Source organism: Schistocerca americana, chromosome 7 (assembly GCF_021461395.2).
Source record: "Schistocerca americana isolate TAMUIC-IGC-003095 chromosome 7, iqSchAmer2.1, whole genome shotgun sequence".
Classification (NCBI taxonomy): Eukaryota; Metazoa; Arthropoda; class Insecta; order Orthoptera; family Acrididae; genus Schistocerca; species Schistocerca americana.
Genome location: NC_060125.1, coordinates 475,263,119 through 475,283,417, shown reverse-complemented (window position 1 = coordinate 475,283,417; position 20,299 = coordinate 475,263,119). Strand labels below are relative to the sequence as shown.

The following is a 20,299-nucleotide window of genomic DNA, read 5'->3' as shown; positions in this document are numbered from 1 at the left end:
CATTGATCGTGATCGGATCAAATATCTCACGAAACAAGCGTCAAACGAAAAAACTACAAAGAACGAAACTTGTCTAGCTTTAAGGGGAAAACCAGATGGCGCTATGGTTGACCCACTAGTTGGCGCTGCCATAGGTCAAACGGATATCAACTGCGTTTTTTAAAAATAGGAACCCCCATTTTTATTACATATTCGTGTAGTACGTAAAGAAATATGAATGTTTTTGTTGGACCACTTTTTTCGCTTTGTGATAGATGGCGCTGTAATAGTCACAAACATATGGCCCACAATTTTAGACGAACAGTTGGTAACAGGTAGGTTTTTTAAATTAAAATGCAGAACGTAGGTACGTTTGAACATTTTATTTCAATTGTTCCAATGTGATACATGTACCTTTGTGAACTTATCATTTCTGAGAACGCATGCTGTTAACGCGTGATTACTTGTAAATACCACATTAAGGCAATAAATGCTCAAAATGATGTCCGTGAACCTCAATGCATTTGGCAATACGTGTAGCGACATTCCTCTCAACAGCGAGTGGTTCGCCTTCCGTAATGTTCGCACATGCATTGGCAATGCGCTGACAGATGTTGTCAGACGTCGGTGGATCACGATAGCAAATATCATTCAACTTTCCTCACAGAAAGAAATCCGGGGACGTCAGATCCGGTGAACGTGTGGGCCATGGTATGGTGATTCGACGACCAATCCACCTGTCATGAAATGTGGTATTCAATACCGCTTCAACGGCACGCGAGCTATGTGCCGGACATCCATCATTTTGGAAGTACATCGCCATTCTGTCATGCAGTGAAATATCTTGTAGTAACATCGGTAGAACATTACGTAGGAAATCAGCATACATTACACCATTTAGATTGCCATCGATAAAATGGGGGCCAGTTATCCTACCTCCCATAATGCCGCACCATACATTATCCCGCCAAGCTCGCTGATGTTCCACTTGTCGCAGGCATCGTGGATTTTCCGTTGCCCAGTAGTGCATATTATGCCGGTTTACGTTAACGCTGTTGGTGAATGACGCTTCGTCGCTAAATAGAACGGGTGCAAAAAATCTGTCATCGTACCGTAATTTCTCTTGTGCCCAGCGGCAGAACTGTACATGACGTTCAAAGTCGTCGCCATGCAATTCTTGGTGCATAGAAATATGGTACGAGTGCAATCGATGTTGATGTAGCATTCTCAACACCGACGTTTTCGCGATTCCCGATTCTCGCGCAATTTGTCTGCTACTGATGTGCGGATTAGCCGCGACAGCAGGTAAAACACCTACTTGGGCATCATCATTTGTTGCAGGTCGTGGCTGACGTTTCACATGTTGTTGAACACTTCCTGTTTCCTTAAATAACGTAACTATCCGGTGAACGGTCCGGACACTTGGATAATGTCATCCAGGATACCGAGCAGCATACATAGCATACGCCCGTTGGGCATTTTGATCACAATAGCCATAGACCAACACAATGTCGACGTTTTCCGAAGTTGGTAAACGGTCCATTTTAACAAGGGTAATGTATCACGAAGCAAATACCGTCCGAACTGGCAGAATGTTGCGTGATACCACGTACTTATACGTTTGTGACTATTACAGCGCCATCTATCACAAAGCAAAAAAAGTCGTCCAACAAAAACTTTCGTATTTCTTTACGTACTACACGAATATGTAATAAAAAAATGGGGGTTCCTATTTTTAAAAAACGCAGTTGATATCCGTTTGAATTATGGCAGCGCCATATAGCGCCAACTAAAACATTCATATTTCTTTACGTACTACACGAATATGTAATAGAAATGGGGGTTCCTATTCTAAAAAAACGCAATTGATATCCGTTTGACCCATGGCAGCGCCATCTAGAGGGCCATCCATAGCGCCATCTGGTTTCCCCCTTCAAGCTAGACGAGTTTCGTTCTTTGTGGTTTTTTCGTTTGATGCTTATTTCGTGAGATATTTGGCCCGGTCACTATCATTGGACCACCCTGTATACATTTCTGTGTACGACATCGTACACAAGGTAAGGAGGTGAGCAATTAAGTGGTGTCGCAACTGTCGTCATAGGAAAGGTGGAAAGAGCAGAAATGATTAGGGAATGAGTTAACCCAACAAACAGAAGATTTACTTAACTTGTATTTGCCCAAGTGAAAGAAGACTCTTTACAAATAAGCAGCAGGGACTAGAGTCCAGCTCATACAATGGCAAGTGAGCTGAGACTCGCTGTCCTATGCACGAACGAAGATGCTGTAGCGTAGTGGCTCCAAATGCAAGTCAGGTGAGCGGCTGCCACCGACCATTGTATATTGCAGCAGCAGAGGGCACTCGTAGAACAGAGATGTTGGAGGTGTGACTCAGCGGAAGTGCATAGTTGTGTCCACCAGATCTCGTGCGACCGTTGTTGGCATCAGACAGAAACTTGCTATTCTGTTGCCCACCTTGATGCGCCATGGTGTGGTATCAATATGTGATACTACGTACATCACAGATGTTTGAAGCTTGAAAACGTCTCTGAAACCATACAGTTTCATTTTAGGAAGAAAATTCTCTCATAGAATTGCCCCAGATCATTTGTTCCGAAACCGGTGACAAAACTTAGCGCATCCTCCGAGATACTTCTCGCATAAAGTCCACAGGGGTAAAATTATAATTTTCAAGGAAGCGCTCCGCTCATTAATCTACTACAGCTACATCTACACTCCGCAAGTTGCCATGCTTTATTGAAGAGCCAAAACAGTCTGATCACTGCCCACAGCGAGACTGAATGCCGCCTGGCGGCGTAGCGAACACGTGACAGTAAGCATAGTACGTATACAGGGTGTTACAAAAAGGTACGGCCGAACTTTCAGGAACCATTCCTCACACACAGATAAAGAAAAGATGGTATGTGCACATGTGTCCGGAAACGCTTACTTTCCGTGTTAGAGCTCATTTAATTACTTCTCTTCAAATCACATTAATCATGGAATGGAAACACACAGGAACAGAACGTACCAGCGTGACTTCAAACACTTTGTTACAGGAAATGTTCAAAATGTCATCCGTTAGCGAGGATACATGCATCCACCCTCCGTCGCATGGAATCCCTGATGCGCTGATGCGGCCCTGGGAATGGCGTATTGTATCACAGCCGTCCACAATACGAGCACGAAGAGTCTCTACATTTGGTACCGGGGTTGCGTAGACAAGAGCTTTCAAATGCCCCCATAAATGAAAGTCAAGAGGGTTGAGGTCAGGAGAGCGTGGAGGCCATGGAATTGGTCCGCCTCTTCCAATCCATCGGTCACCGAATCTGTTGTTGAGAAGCGTACGAACACTTCGACTGAAATGTGCAGGAGCTCCATCGTGCATGAACCGCATGTTGTGTCGTACTTGTAAAGGCACATGTTCTAGCAGCACAGGTAGAGTATCCCGTATGAAATCGTGATAACGTGCTCCATTGAGCGTAGGTGGAAGAACATGGGGCCCAATCAAGACATCACCAACAATGCCTGCCCAAACGTCCACAGAAAATCTGTGTTGATGACGTGATTGCACAATTGGGTGCGGATTCTCGTCAGCCCACACATACTGATTGTGAAAATTTACAATTTGATCACGTTGGAATGAAGCCTCATCCGTAAAGAGAACATTTGCACTGAAATGAGGATTGACACATTGTTGGATGAACCATTCACAGAAGTGTACCCGTGGAGGCCAATCAGCTGCTGATAGTGCCTGCACACGCTGTACGTGGTACGGAAACAACTGGTTCTCCCGTAGCACTCTCCATACAGTGAGGTGGTCAACGTTACCTTGTACAGCAGCAACTTCTCTGACGCCGACATTAGGGTTACCGTCAACTGCACGAAGAATTGCCTCGTCCATTGCAGGTGTCCTCGTCGTTCTAGGTCTTCCCTAGTCGCGAGTCATAGGCTGGAATGTTCCGTGCTCCCTGAGACGCCGATCAATTGCTTCGAACGTCTTCCTGTCGGGAAACCTTCGTTCTGGAAATCTGTCTCGATACAAACGTACCGCGCCACGGCTATTGACCCGTGCTAATCCATACATCGAATGGGCATCTGCCAACTCCGCATTTGTAAACATTGCAATGACTGCAAAACCACGTTCGTGATGAACACTAACCTGTTGATGCTACGTACTGATGTGCTTGATGCTAGTACTGTAGAGCAATGAGTCGCATGTCAACACAAGCACCGAAGTCAACATTACCTTCCTTCAATTGGGCCAACTGGCGGTGAATCGAGAAAGTACAGTACATACTGACGAAACTAAAATGAGCTCTAACATGGAAATTAAGCGTTTCCGGACACATGTCCACGTAACATCTTTTCTTTGTATGTGTGTGAGGAATGTTTCCTGAAAGTTTGGCCGTACCTTTTTGTAACACCCTGTATAAGCTGAACACAGACATATAGGGATTCATTCTAGCAGCTATAAGGGCCGCAGATGGAAAATCCAAGGACATATGTGACTTCGACAAGGTGCGGATTGTTACGGACTGACATCTGACGACGAACATCTCGGAAATAGCGGAGCTTGTCGGCTGTTCGCGTCTTACTTCGTGAGCATACTGAGTAGGCGACAAGGTGTTGCACGGCCACACCTCATCAAAGAACATGTAAGTCGGAAGCTTGCTCTGTAGAGTAGAATAGGCGGTGTTTTGTAGTATATCGGACGGCAGATTGCAGGTACAAGTGTTTCGGTGCAAACCGTGCAGTGCACACTGCTGAATACGGGATCAGCAACAGACACCTCCTACATGTTCCTCTATAAACCCAACGATATCGTTAGTTACGATTTCAGTAGGCATGGAATCTTCGGTACTGGACCTTGGATCAATGGAAACATGTCACGTGGTCTGACGAATCACGTTTCTTGTCACACCACGTCGATAATCGTGTCCGGATACACCATCATTCAGGCGCCATGCAGGTGGGGGAATGATTATACTATGAGCGACTCTGGCCTTGTCTTCCAAGTGACCTGTGGTAGTAACGACAGCTGTGGGCAACCTAAGCATTATTGTGGATCACTTGCATTCCTTCATATGTCACCCCGACGGTGACGGCACGTTCTAGCAGGATAATTGTCTATGCTACGTAACCAGAAGCGTGCTACAGTGGATTGAGGATCTTGATAGTGAACTCACATTGAGGTCTGGGCAACAAATTCACCTGATTTGAACTAGATGTAACACCTATTGGACGCTTTCGGGCTCAAGCTCTGCATCCAAAAATCACCATTCCGCAATTTTCGTGGATTGCATGACATGTGTGTAGCCATTTACAATCACACGGAAACCTACCAAGGAATTGCCACGCAGAATTGCGTTTAAAGGTGGATTAAGGAGATCCAAGTCACTATTAAGCAAGTGGTCTTAATATTCTGGTCAATCAGTGTACAGGATGTCCCAGAAATGTTGCGACAAACTTTGAGATATTGTAGAGGGTGTCTTAAGGAACAAATCGAGGCTAGGAACCCGTATCTGGAAGCGTCATCCAACGACGCTACAGATCGTTGAAGTAATGGACACTGACGCCTGCTACTAGACCATCCCTTCGACAGCAAACGTGACTTTTTACTCTGACGGAACGCCTTGCAATGTTGTTTGTTATTCAGTGATCACAAATGATTCCCATGATCGCCAGCAGAGAAGAATGGAGCTAGCTGCTGCTTAGAGGGGCCTTGCCTCGTATGAAAGCGATGCTTTGTTGCTTCGGTGAATGATGTTTTTGGACACTAATTTCCATCTGCAGTTTTTTTTCCTCCTATACGCTGCAAAACACTGGAGATTTAAAGGTTTCAAAGAGAATAATGAATTTCAGATGTAAACCATTCTCTATTGTCCACCGAGGTAACAGAGCATCACATTCAAAGGAGACAAGGCCTTTCTTTGGAGCAGCTAACTCTATCTTCTGCACTGGTGATTGTGGCATCCAGCCGCGATCACCGAATAACAAACAACATTGCGAGACTTGCGCCTATGGCCCATCAGCTTGCTAAGTCACGTTTGCTGCCGATGCGGTTGCCTAGTGTCAGGCGCTGACTCCTATAGCTTTTACATTCTGCAGCATCGTTGGATGACGTTTCTGGACATGCGTTCTTAGCTTCAATTTGTACCCCAAGACGCCCTTTACAGCCCCTCGAAGTTTGTCACAACATTTCTCAGACATCCTGTATAGGTGGCGAAGAATATACAGTAGTATGCCACTAATTTTTTCCCCTCTCCCCCCCCCCCCCCTCTCAAAACCTGTCCATACTCTAGAAGAAAGACGTTGATGCCCATCAGCATGAACTAGAATTTCTCTGATTTTACCGTTGTGGTCATTATGCGAGCTGTTTGTTGGAGGAATTAGAATACTCTTGACTCATTTTGAAAAATCTGCTCTCCGAATTACGTGAGTAACGCGCATTGCGCTGCACTGCGCCTTTCCTGTAACGTCTCCCACTTAAATTTCTCTAGAATTTCTGTGACATTCTTATGCTGAATAAACAAACCCATGATGGATTGTGCATCTCTTCTTTGAATCTTTTCCTTTCTTCCGTTAATGCACATCCATAAGTGCCTCAAATCGACAATCAGTATTCAGCAACTGGTAGAACAAGGAATTTGCTGGTGACAACTTCTGTGCATCAAATACACTTCTTGAAATTCGTCCACTAAATCTAAGTCTGGCTTCTGCCTCCTCTACGGCTCAATTCATGTGGTTGTTCTATCCATAAATCATTCTAGAAAGAAATTCCCAGTAACTTGAAGGTTCTGGCTGATTACCAATTACTTACAAGGGAACTGTCTAATTCGACATGTCGAAAACTGCCCTGAATTTTTTTTATCCAAAGTGGGCCATAGGCGCAAGTCTCGCAATGTTGTTTGTTATTCGGTGATCGCGGCTGGATGCCACAATCACCAGTGGAGAAGATAGAGTAAGCTGCTCCAAAGAAAGGCCTTGTCTCCTTTGAATGTGATGCTCTGTTACCTCGGTGGACAATGGAGAATGGTTTACATCTGAAATTCATGTGGGTTTAGGCCTCTTAGAGGTTGTCAGGACCAGATCTTTAGCTTACGGCAAATAATGGAGAAGTGTTATGAGTGGAACAGGGAGTTGTATCTATGCTTTATAGATCTAGAAAAGGCATATGACCGGGTTCCTAGGAGGAAGTTATTGTCTGTTCTACAAGATTATGGAATAGGAGGCAAACTTTTGCAAGCAATTAAAGGTCTTTACATGGATAGTCAGGCAGCAGTTAGAGTTGACGGTAAATTGAGTTCATGGTTCAGAGTAGTTTCAGGGGTAAGACAAGGCTGCAACCTGTCTCCACTGTTGTTCATATTATTTATGGATCATATGTTGAAAACAATAGACTGGCTGGGTGAGATTAAGATATGTGAACACAAAATAAGCTGTCTTGCATATGCGGATGACTTAGTTGTGATGGCAGATTCGATTGAAAGTTTGCAAAGTAATATTTCAGAGCTAGATCAGAAATGTAAGGACTATGGTATGAAGATTAGCATCTCCAAAACGAAAGTAATGTCAGTGGGAAAGAAATATAAACGGATTGAGTGCCAAATAGGAGGAACAAAGTTAGAACAGGTGGACAGTTTCAAGTACTTAGGATGCATATTCTCACAGGATGGCAACATAGTGAAAGAACTGGAAGCGAGGTGTAGCAAAGCTAATGCAGTGAGTGCTCAGCTACGATCTACTCTCTTCTGCAAGAAGGAAGTCAGTACCAAGACTAAGTTATCTGTGCACCGTTCAATCTTTCGACCAACTTTGTTGTATGGGAGCGAAAGCTGGGTGGATTCAGGTTACCTTATCAACAAGGTTGAGGTTACGGATATGAAAGTAGCTAGGATGATTGCAGGTACTAGTAGATGGGAACAATGGCAGGAGGGTGTCCACAATGAGGAAATCAAAGAAAAACTGGGAATGAACTGTATATATGTAGCAGTCAGGGCGAACAGGCTTAGATGGTGGGGTCATGTTACCACGCATGGGAGAAGCAAGGTTACCCAAGAGACTCATGGATTCAGCAGTAGAGGATAGGAGGAGTCGGGGCAGACCGAGGAGAAGGTACCTGGATTCGGTTAAGAATGATTTTGAAGTAATAGGTTTAGCATCAGAAGAGGCACCAATGTTAGCACTGAATAGAGGATCATGGAGGAACTGTATAAGGGGGGCTATGCTCCAGACTGAACGCTGAAAGGCATAATCAGTCTTAAATGATGATGATGATGATGAAGAAGAATAAACAGAAAGAAACACAGTGTCAAATTGTTTTGCTGTTAAGAAAAATATTGAAGTTTGCCCTAGCTCATCAGGTAGCTGGAGATGTGAACATCCCTGCCGAAACCGCAGCAGACAGCGCATGAGCAACATGGCGAGCACATATCCGTGATTGACGGTCATCGCTAAACAGATAACACAGCACAACGCGATCGTAATTTGTAAAGCGGATTTCAGTTTACGTTGATAGTTTCTCTGACACAACAGTTCGCTGTTACTGTTCATCCAAATTTGCAACCCATTTGATATTCATAATAATTACCAATTACCTTTGTGGTATTGCTAAACGTCAACAATGGAGATAAAACAGAATCAAATATCTTTATGATTTTTTTTTTGCATATATTTGCTAATAACATCTGTCTTGGTGCAGATTCCAGAGTTTCATAGTAACGTGGAATCCAATTAATGTTTTCAACCTAGCAAAAATGAAATATGAAGAATGTGGTACCGATATGCATCCGGAAACACCTACTTTCTTGAAGACCTACGCATGTGTTCTTTATTTAATTTCTTGGATATTCAGTTCAATGACGTCGATAGTGTTGTTCATTCATAAAGGAAGTCGCATATAGGATACTAGAGCGACCCATTGTTGAATACTGTTCGAGTGTTTGGGATCCGTACCACGTAGTGTTGATGGAAGACAGGAAAGCAATTCAGAGGCGGGCTGCTACATTTGCTACCGGTGGGTTCGAACAACACGCAAGTATTACGGAGATGCCTTGGGAACTAAAACAGGAATTCCTCGAGGGAAGGCGACGTTCTCTTACGGGAGCACTATTGAGAAAATTTAGAAGACCGGCATTTGAGACTGTCTGCTGTACAATTTTACTGCCGCCAACGTATATTTCGCGTAAGGACCATGAAAATAAGATCAGGGAGATCTATGCTCGAAAGGAGGGATAGAGATAGTCGTTTTCTTCTCGCTCTATTTGCGAGTGCATCAGAAAAGGAAACTACTAGTAATGGTACATGATACCCTCCGCCACGCGGTGGATTGCGGCGTAGGCATGTAGATGTAGACATTTCGTAAAAAATTTTGAAACCATTAGAAGAAATAGTAAATAATTCGGACAATTCCGTGGCTCGAACGATGCCTGTTTTGCTAACTAACGTCCAGAAAAAAAGAGTACCTCTCAAGCCCAAAGAAAACATAGACGCTAATAGCTTTCAGTGACAAAGAAAGGGCTGTAAATTTTTTGGTTCAACGAAGAATGAAGAAAACGCTTAAACTTAAGTGATGTGCAAAAGCCAGTTTCGTTTCGTAAAATCTGTACACGAAGAGTATAAATGAAAGAAAGATCTACGCGACGGACGAAATATGTGCCAAAATGAAAGTCGCAAAAGAGTGAAAGGAAAACATTCGAATGATTTTAAACTTCTCATGAGAGTCAATGCACCGTAGCCGAGGGAAATGAAGGAGTCTGGGCTCTCTGAATTGCAAGTGAGAAGAACCTTACTGATTTCCAGGCTGCTTTGACCTGGTTAAACAGATTCAGGAAATAAAACGGAAAAGGAGGCAGTAAAATTACGAAGTTTACCTCAAGTAAACGTGTAGAGGAAATGTCACTGATAGTTAATACCGTAGAGAAATTCGTGGCTGAACTTCACTGAAAGCTGCGTATAAAGTCAATCAGTCAAGTTTCGTGCAGTTTCATCACTTCTAGCGAAAACATTCGTTTGCGCAGTGTAAGGATGCTATGACACGTTCACCATGCGAGTGACAACTATCAGTGGACTGTTTTCGTAACTTTGGCTCCCTCCTCGGGAACACCGAGGCAAATTACGAGCAAAAATTTTTAAAAAAGAGACTGTTTACTTGCAGAAGTCTTATGATCGACGGAAAAGATTTTAAATATTTTCAATGTAACATCCAAAACGTCTTCTTACAACTTTCAGGGAATAATATTGTTGGACTTTTAGCCTGGACGTAAAGACTTTTTACAGAATTCTAATTCCACCCAGAACTGAAAGTGTGATTCACCCTCTCGATAAAAAAAATTTCAACACTGTAAAGCGTTTTTCAGATAACTGTCGGACAATGTAATGTCCGATAGATCGTTGTCCATTTTAGGTGTATCATAGGAAGAGAACTGTTAAACTTCAGTCATTTCAGCGTTTAATTTCTCTCACCACAATTTACGAATTTTTTTAAGTATGCCTGCTGTGTAGCACAAATTGCAGAACAACGGCCACAACCATTTTTTACTCCATTTCAATCCCGCATAAATAAAACTAGTAATAACTGTGAATTGCTTCAATGCATTAATTTTTCTGTTATCAGATGTGTCTGGTATAAATGAAAATGTTTCCGCCATCCATTAGACGCTTCGCATCTTTGTGACGACTTCAGGGAACAAACAAGTACCTGTTTCAGTGTTAGCAAAATATACAGTATACAAAAATTATCGTATGGACCGTGCTACAGAGATTGTTATAAAATATTTAATATCAACAAAATAAAGTTCCAATTAATCGAAATCGTCTGTAGTCTAACATCATACACTGTCTTGATTTTCTTTCCTCCTCTAGTCAGTCACTTGTGGAGTGATTACTCCTCCTCAACAGTTTAGCTGTCGATATGAACTGCAAGTTATTCAAAAAATTAATTATGTTAAACATTTTAGGTAAGGTTTACGTGCTTAAAATTCATGTGTGTGCATCTTGGACTTCGGCTACGTGGCGCTACGCCCTCTTTACCACGACTACGTCCGCTAATTCGCCGATTCGAGCGTTAGGCAAGAGGGCGTACAAATCTCTCTTACGAGCGGCCCTTCACGCTGCAAAGAAAGTAACTTTAAAAATTTTTAAACGTACTTCCGGTAAACCTTAGCAGCTAAAATTTTGACAGTGCATTTCTTTTGGTCTATTCTACCTGTGGGGAAAATCTCAGGGTAGGATTCGACATGTCGGATTGTGCCATATCCTTATTAGTCGCCGGCCAAAGTGGCCGTGCGGTTAAAGGCGCTGCAGTCTGGAACCGCAAGACCGCTACGGTCGCAGGTTCGAATCCTGCCTCGGGCATGGATGTTTGTGATGTCCTTAGGTTAGTTGGGTTTAACTAGTTCTAAGTTCTAGGGGACTAATGACCTCAGCAGTTGAGTCCCATAGTGCTCAGAGCCATTTGTACCTTATTAGTCAAACAGGTCGATCCTACATTCATTTACGCACCCCACGTTATATTTATTTATTTTAGATTCAGTTGCCAACCTCTACACCAAGCGCAGATCTCCTCCAAGTCTCTCTAAATTTCGTAACAAGCTTTTAACGATACTGCCTCCGTGTACGCAACTGCGTCGACAGCAAACAGTCCAAATGATTAGAGTTACAGCTCACTGTGATCGATAGAACGGTCACCAAAGTGCTTTAATGTTGTCCGTGTTTAGTTTTTTTAGTTTATATATATATATATATATAAGATGGTATCTGTCCTTTCGGACATGTCCGAAAGAACAGATACCACCGGTGACCCTGCAGCTCGTTAGAATGAAATTACAATGAATTGAACACTCTTAGCTGCTTACAGGCGTTGACATACGTCAACAGGGACAGGTGAAAATGTGTGCCCCGACCGGGACTCGAACCCGGGACCATCTTCTTCTTCTGTGCGAATGCACAAACAGTGGCCGAACTCTTACGGGAATGAGTATAATGGGCAGGGGCACTACGAATGTAGTGCGGGACAATACGTTGAGAATGTGGGTTTCGTGGGAGGCGTGCCAGAGATAAATCCCTGCAGTCGCGCTTTCCTCTGTGTGCTCGGTGGCTCAGATAGATAGAGCGTCTGCCATGTGAGCAGGAGACCCCGGGTTCGAGTCCCGGTCGGGGCACAGATTTTCATCTGTCCCCGTTGACGTATTTCGACGCCAGTAAGCAGCTAAGGGTGTTCAATTCATTGTAATATAATCATAACTGACGATGAGATGTGGATCTATGGTTATAGGTCAGGAAACGTTGTTCAAGACCAAAAATAAGCTCGTTAGTTCTGGTCAGTCGTCAAAGGCATGGTGATAATTTTCTTTGACTTTGAAGGATTAGTTTACATGAGTTCGCGCCGCAGGGACAAACAGTTAATCGATGGTACTATCGGGACGTGTTGTGACTCCTGCGAGAAAATGTGAGAAGGAAACGGCCTGAAATGTGATAATTCATGTCTCTTGCATCACGATAACGCACACACACATTCATCACTGTTGGTGCGTGACTATTGCACGAAAAACTAAATTACTGTGCTGCCGCATCCTCCGTACCCTCCACACCTGTTCCCTGCGGATTTTATTTTTTATTTCCGAAGTTGAAAGCCCAATTGAAAGGACGAAGATTTGCAAGGATAGATGAGATAAAAGAAAAATCGCAAACGGCGTTTCATGTAATCCAGCAAGAGGCGTACCAAGACCGCTTCCGGAAGTGGAAACGGCGTTGGAAGTGTTGTACCAGTCCTGCTGCAGAGTATTTCGAAGGCGACCAAGCACAATAAGTAAAAGATAAGAGTAGAAAAGTTCCGCAATGTTTTTAACATACCTCGTATAAGGGGCGCGAACAACCTCAGATGTTGAGCGCCATTATGAAGAACAAGGAGGTGCCACGTACTCGTCTGAGACAGCGTTAGGAACACCTGACAGAGTTCGAAAGGGGCCTCATTGTGGTTCTCCATTTGGCCTGCTAGTCGATTTGTGCAATGTCCAGATTCGTGGGGCATTCAGAGGGGACACTGGCCCGTCGTTGGACTGGGTAGGGATGGGAGGGCAGGGGTATGTGCGCTCAAGGTTCTGGTTGAACAGGTTTGACCACCACAAAGGAGGACCTCTGTATTGAGTACCAAGCGCATCATAACCCCTTCGCATATGCACCTGCCATCCGAGAAGAAGTAAAGGATTCCCTGCAATATTCTGTGTACTCCAGCACCATTATTCGGAGACTAACAGCTGCCGGACAGGTGTTGAAGTTCATCCTGGACAGGCATGGTTAACTGTTGGTATTATTCATGTTGCTTCTGCCTTACGATCTAGCGCTGCAGGTTTGGAGAGATTCCCATCACTGGATGTTCTAGTTTACGGAACTTTTGTGATTGTCCAGTCAGAAGTTAAGAGTCACAGTGAAATATTTCTTATTGACAAATCATTGTGCATAAGGACTCCCGTATGTGTAAATTGTCTAGGGATGATAATTTATCTACATTCATTACGGATCGTGGAATTAATATGAAATTTAATCTTGTTGGTGATGTTTCTACATAGGAGTTGTTCAGTCATTACTCCCGCGCTTGCAGAATACTAACACGAAGAACATATAAAAGAATGGAACGACTGGTAGAAGCCACTTAGGAGAAAGATCAGTTTGGTTTGTGGGAAAATATAAGAACACGCGAGGCAGTACTGAAATTACGACTTATCTTACGATGTAGGTGGAAGCAAGACAAACCCACAAAATTGCATTCATATAAAATGATTTTGACAATATTGAGAGAAAGACACTCTTCCAAATTTGAAAGTTCTCTAGCAAAAAATACAGGTATATAACGGATATCTACAACTTGCACAGAAACCAGAGTCGATAGACGTGAAATTATCGGAGTAATAGCAAAGGGATTGTTAAGTGGTTGTAGCGTACCCCGCAAATTACTCAGTCTGGACGCTGAACGAGCGATAAAGGAAACTAGTGACAAATCTGGAAAAGGTGTTAAAGTGAAGGAACTTTAAGGTATGCCACTAACATTATACTGTATTTCTGTGAGAAGTCGCAAAGAACTTGTATAAATAAATAAAACAATTTATTGCCTAAGTCGCTTGTATATTTTACCACTACACGTTTCGATTGTTCACACTATCTCTTAAATCGTTTCTACATCTAAATCTACTTCAAGCCACTGAACGGCGAGTGGCGGAGGATACCCTGTATCACTACTAGTCATTTCCTTTCCTGTTCCACTAGCAAATAAAGCCAGAGGAAAACGACTGTCAATATGGCTCGGTACGAGCCTTAATTTTTGTTATCTTCGTGGTCCTTACGCGAAATGTACTTTGTCAGCAATGGAATCGTTGTGCAGTCAGCCTCAAATGAGATTTCTCTAAATTTTCTCTGTAGTGTTCCTCGAAAAGAACTTCGCCTTCCCTCCAGGGATTCCCATTGAGTTCCCGAAATAACTCCGTAATACTTGCGTGTTGTTTCGAACCTACCGGTAAGAAATCTAGGAGCCCGCCTCCGAAATGCTTCGATGTCTTCCGTCAATCCGACCTGGTGCGGATCACGAACAATCGAGCAGTACTCAAGAATGGATAGCACTAGTGTCCTGTATACGGTCTGCATTACAGATGAACCTCATTTTCCTAAAATTCTTCCAACAAACCAAAGTCGATCAATCGTCTTCCCCGATACGATCCTTACGAGGGGCTTTTTAAAAGTCGGTGCAAAGTCCGTGAAATGGCACCACCGGCGCGTATCTAGGTCATGTATAGTTAGTAGCATCTTTGGAAAGAATGCACACCAAGTTTCAGCCTTACTGGTCTATTTCTTTGTGTTTGGCATTCGTGTGAATCAAGGAAGTCGAGTGATTGTCAAAAAATTGACGAAAAAGATTTTCGTATGGTGATTAAACATTACTTTATGAAAGGCAAGTCGCCTCAAGAGACTAAAGAGAAGCCTGATAAACACTACGGTGACTCTGCACCTTCGATTAGAACAGTTTATAAATGGTTTCAAAATTTTCGGAGTGGCCGTATGGGCACAAGTGATGCTGAACGTTCTGGACGCCCTGTGGAGGTTACGACTCCAGAAATCATTGATAAAATCCATGATACAGTGATGGATGACAGAAGAGTTATAGGTGTGTGAGACTGGTAATGTTGTGGGCATCTCGAATGGACGGGTACATAATATTTTGGTTCAAAATGGCTCTGAGCACTATGGGACTTAACTTCGGAGGTCATCAGTCCCCTAAAACTTAGAACTACTTATACCTAAGGACATCACACACACCCATGCCCGAGGCAGGATTCGAACCTGCGACCGTAGCGGTCGCGCGGTTCCAGACTGTAGCGCCTAGAACCGCTCGACCACCCCGGCCGGCATAATATTTTGCATAAATATTTGGACATGAGAAAGCTATCCGCAATATGGGTTCCGCGATTGCTCAAGTTTGACCAAAAACGGAATCGTGTGATGTGTTGCAAGGCTGGTTTGCAGCAGTTCAGGAAGAATCCGCAGGACTTTAAGCGTTGTTTCGTCACTGTGGGTGAAACATGGCTACATTGCTATACTTCTGAGACCAAACAACAATATAAACAGTGGGTTACCAAGGGAGAATCTGCACCAAAAAAGGCGAAGACCTTTCCTTCGGTCTGAAAGCTTATGGCGACTGTCCTTAGGGATTCGTAAGGGATAATCCTCATCAACTATCTGGAAAAGGGTAAAACTATTACAGGTAAATAATATTCATCGTTACTGGACCGTTTGAAAATCGTGCTGAAGAAAGACGCCAGTGATTGGTCCGCAAAAAAGTCCTTTTCCATCACGACATTGCACCAGTACGCACCTCAGCAGTTGTGGTCGCAAAATTAATGGAAATAGAATTCCAACTCGTTTCACATCCCCCCTATTCTCCAGACTTGGCTCCCTCAGACTACTATTTGTTCCCCAATTTGAAGAAATGGCTGGCGGGACAAAGATTTTATTCAAACGAGGAGGTGACTGCAGCAACTAACAGCTATTTTGCAGACATGGACAATTCCTATTATTCGGAAGGGATCAACAAATTAGAACAGCATTGGACGAAGTGTATAAGTCTAAAAGGAGACCATGACGAAAAATAAGAAAGGTTTCCCCAAACACGTAAGTAGCTTTTATTTTTGCACGTACTTTTCAAACACCCCACGTACATGATCGTTCTATTTCATATCGGTCTGCGAAGTTACGTTGGTTGGTTGGTTGGTTGGTTTTGGGGAGGGAGACCAGACAGCGTGGTCATCGGTCTCATCGGAATAGGGAAGGATGGGGAAGGAAGTCGGCCGTGCCCTTGCAGAGGAACCATCCCGGCATTTGCCTGGAGTGATTTAGGGAAATCACGGAAAAAATAAATCAGGATGGCCGGACGCGGGATTGAACCGTCGTCCTTCCGAATGCTGCGAAGTTACGCCCAGATATTTAAACGAGATGACGATCAAGCAGCAGACTACTAATGCTGTATTCGAACGTTATGGGTTTTTCTCCTACTCATCTACATTTTGGTACATTATATTAGTAACAGCAGAAGGCGTATAACACTTGCTTGGGGAACGCCAGATATCACTTCGGGTTTCACTCGATGACTTTCCGTCAGTTACGACGAACTGTGTCCTTTCTAACAGGGACTTAAGAGTCCAATCGCACAACTGAGACGAATACTCCGTAGCCAGGCAGTTCGATTAGAAGTCTCTTGTGAAGAGCTGTGTCGAAAGGCTACTGGAAATCTATAAATATGGACTCAATTTGATATCCCGTTTCGATAACACTCATTACTTCGTGCATTACTTCGTACGGAAAATCAAAACAACAACAATTATCCGGCGCCATTCGTCAGTGGACTAGAACGGGAGGCAAATGATAACTGTATGAATGCGTGGTGTCTATTTTTTCGGACATGTGATAAATATTATGTAAATCGAAGGTGGACCGGGGGGGGGGGGGGGAGAAAGGAAAGGGAAAGGGAAGGAACTGATGGCATCAGCTGTATCGGGATTATATGCGGAATCGACGAGTGAAAATGTGTGGCGGACCGGCACTCGAACCCGCGATCTCCTGTTTACTAGGCAGTTACGGTTACCACTGCGCCGTACTGACACAGCGTTTATCGTGAATGTACGGACTACCTCGGCACGCTCCCCGGCCGACCCACAGTCCCATCTAGTGTCGCCTATCCGTAGTACCCGTTTAAATCCTCCATGCTCGCTAATTTTGAATTCCCGCTGGAGGGCGAACGCTATTATGCATCTGTACTGAAGGTTGTGGTTTCATTACCATTCAAACATATAAAAACGTGGTGTTTGTTCTTTCGAAGATGTCTGAAGGGACAGAAATCACGCGGAATCTGCAGCTGTGATACGTATTATGTAAATCGAACGTAGAGAAAGGTGGGGGGGGGGGGGGGGGGGGGAGAGGAAAAGAAAGGAAGGAACTGATGGTATCAGCTGCACTCATTCATATAACTGATTCGCCTCAATGAGCAATAAACCCACAGGCATCAGTAAGCGTGCACAGTATCATTCGCCCTCCAACGGGAATCTAAAATTATCGAGCATGGAGGACATGGACAGAAAGGTCACAGTTCGCAGTAACAGACGGAAAGTCATCGAGTAAAATAGAAGTAATATCCGGCGTTCCCCAAGGAAGTGTTATAGGCCCTCTATTGTTCCTGATCTATATTAAGGAGACAATCTGAGTAGCCGTGTTAGATTGTTTGCAGATGATGCTGTCATTTACCGTCTTGTAAAGTCATCAGGTGATCAAAACGACTTGCAAAATGATTTAGATAAGATATCTGTATGGTGCGAAAAGTGGCAATTGACCCTGAATAAAGAAAAGTGAGAAGTTATTCACATGAGTACTAAAAGAAATCAGCTAAATTTCGATTACGCGATAAGTCACACAAATGGTTCAAATGCCTGTGAGCACTATGGGTCTTAACTTCTGAGGTCATCAGTCCCCTAGAACTTAGAACTACTTAAACCTAACTAACCTAAGGACATCACACACATCCATGCCCAAGGCAGGATTCGAACCTGTGACCGTAGCGGTCGCGCGGTTCCAGACTGTAGCGCCTAGAACCGCTCGGCCACTCTGGCTGGCGTCACATAAATCTGAGGCTGTAAATTCAACTAAATACTTAGGGATTACAATTACAAGTAACCTAAATTGGAACGATCAGATAGATAATATTGTGGGTAGAGCAAACCAAAGACTGCGATTCATTGGCAGAACACTTAGAAGGTGCAACAGGTCTACCAAAGAGACTGCATACACTACACTTGTCCGCCCTATTCTGGAGTACTGCTGTGCGGTGTGGGATCCGCATCAGGTGGGACTGACGGATGAGATGGAAAAAGTGCAAAGAAGGGCAGCCCCTTTTGTACTATCGCGAAATTGGGGAGATAGTGTCACAGACATGATACGTGAATTGGAGGGGCAATCATTAAAACAAAGGCGTTTTTCGTTGCGACAAGATCTTCTCATGAAATTTCAATCACCGGTTTTCTCCTCCGATTGCGAAAACGTTCTGTTGGCACCCACCCACATAGGGAAAAATGATCATCACGATAAAATAAGAGAAATCAGGGCTCGCACGGAAAAATTTAAGTGCTCGTTTCTCCCGCGTGCCGTTCGAGAGTGGAACGATAGACAGCATGAAGGTGGTTCATTGAACCCTCTCCCAGGCACTTTACTGTGAATAGCAGAGTAATCGCGTAGATGTAGACTGCAGATAGGTGGCGGTAGGTGGGAATGTGAGTCGGCTGAAGAGCGTGCCGCATTTGTGATAAACACTGTGTCCGGGTGGCAGAGTGGTTCACGCAAGCGGTACATACCAGGTGGGAGTCGCGGTCTAGCCAACATTTTAACTCTTCAACGCCGATTCTGCATAGAGTCCCGATGCAGCTGAGATCATCAGTTCCTGTCCTTTCCTTTCTCCCCCTAATACTCAGATGATGATGGTGCAGCACTCAGCCCCTGGCACGCGCCGCACGCTGGCTTGCAGACGAGTGAGAGCGACAGCACTTACCGCTGGCTGTGTGTCGGACGTCCGGCGCGGATCTGGCATAGCCGCAGCTGCAGTTGCCGCGGTCGCCAGCCCGCTTGTTAAGCCTCGTCGCACGTCTCTGTCGCTCGCCACGCCCCCACTCCCTGCCACTTACTCCCATCCGCAGACTCACCGTCAACACCTACCGCACCCCCCCCCCTCCCCCACCCAGTCGTCTTCATGGACCCAAGTGCCAGCCTCCCGGTTAGTCGTTGATACGTGTGTGTATGTATTTCCCCGACACCGCTTCCATATGCAACGTAATTTTATTATTCAAAGTACCAGGTGCACCGGTATGAAATGAGCGTTAAGATACAAATGTGTCGATAGGGAACATTTGTTGTGAACGAGCCTTTTTTTTTTTTTTTTTTTTTTTTTTTTTTTTGCTTCGTTGGTATGACATCTGTCAAAGATATTTAGTATACATGAAGTCATGGAACAAACAACATCATATGTTTTCATCGTGTTAACAATGTCGAATTTTGTACCAGAAACTGATGATTTGCAGAAAGCATCAATTTTTTGTTTTCATTTGAAAAAAGAAAGTGCTGCAGAGTCGCATCGAATGCTTGTCGAGGCATATGGTGATCATGCTCTATGAGAAGCAACATGCAAAAATGGTTTCAACGGTTCAGAAATAATGATTTTGATGTAAGAAATGAAGAAAGAACGTGGAAGACCACCAAAATGTGTCGATAGGGAACATTTGTTGTAAACGAGCCTTAATTTTTTTTCTGTTTCGTTGGTATGACATCTGTCAAAGATATTTGGTATACATCAAGTCATGGAAGAAACAACATCATATGTTTTCATCGTGTTAACAATGTCGAATTTTGTACCAGAAAGTGATGATTTGAGGAAAGCATTAATTTTTTGTTTTCATTTGACAAAAAAGTGCTGCAGAGTCGCATCGAATGCTTGCAGTAAGCAGTTCTCATAATATGCAAAGATCAGCACATTCCTCAAACTGGGGAACTATCAAGAATGGGGTTCCACAAGGGTCGGTCTTGGGTCCTTTGTTGTTCTTAATATATATTAATGGCTTGCCATTCTATATTCATGAAGAGGCAAAGTTAGTTCTCTTTGCTGATGATATAAGTATAGTAATCACACCTGACAAACAAGAATTAACTGATGAAATTGTCAATAATGTGTTTCAGAAAATTACTAAGTGGTTCCTTGTAAACGGACTCTCACTGAATTTTGATAAGACACAGTACATAC

General features: G+C 43.8%; 1 protein-coding gene across 1 annotated transcript in view; it reads right to left on the bottom strand.

The window, feature by feature from the left end:
- Window positions 1-19,160, bottom strand: part of LOC124622384 — a 226,377-nt gene extending 207,217 nt beyond the window's left edge. The window contains exon 1 of the mRNA XM_047148071.1: window positions 19,058-19,160. The gene's annotated coding sequence lies outside the window, so the exon portion shown is untranslated. The remainder of the gene's footprint in view (window positions 1-19,057) is intronic.
- Between the last annotated feature and the right edge of the window lie 1,139 nt (window positions 19,161-20,299).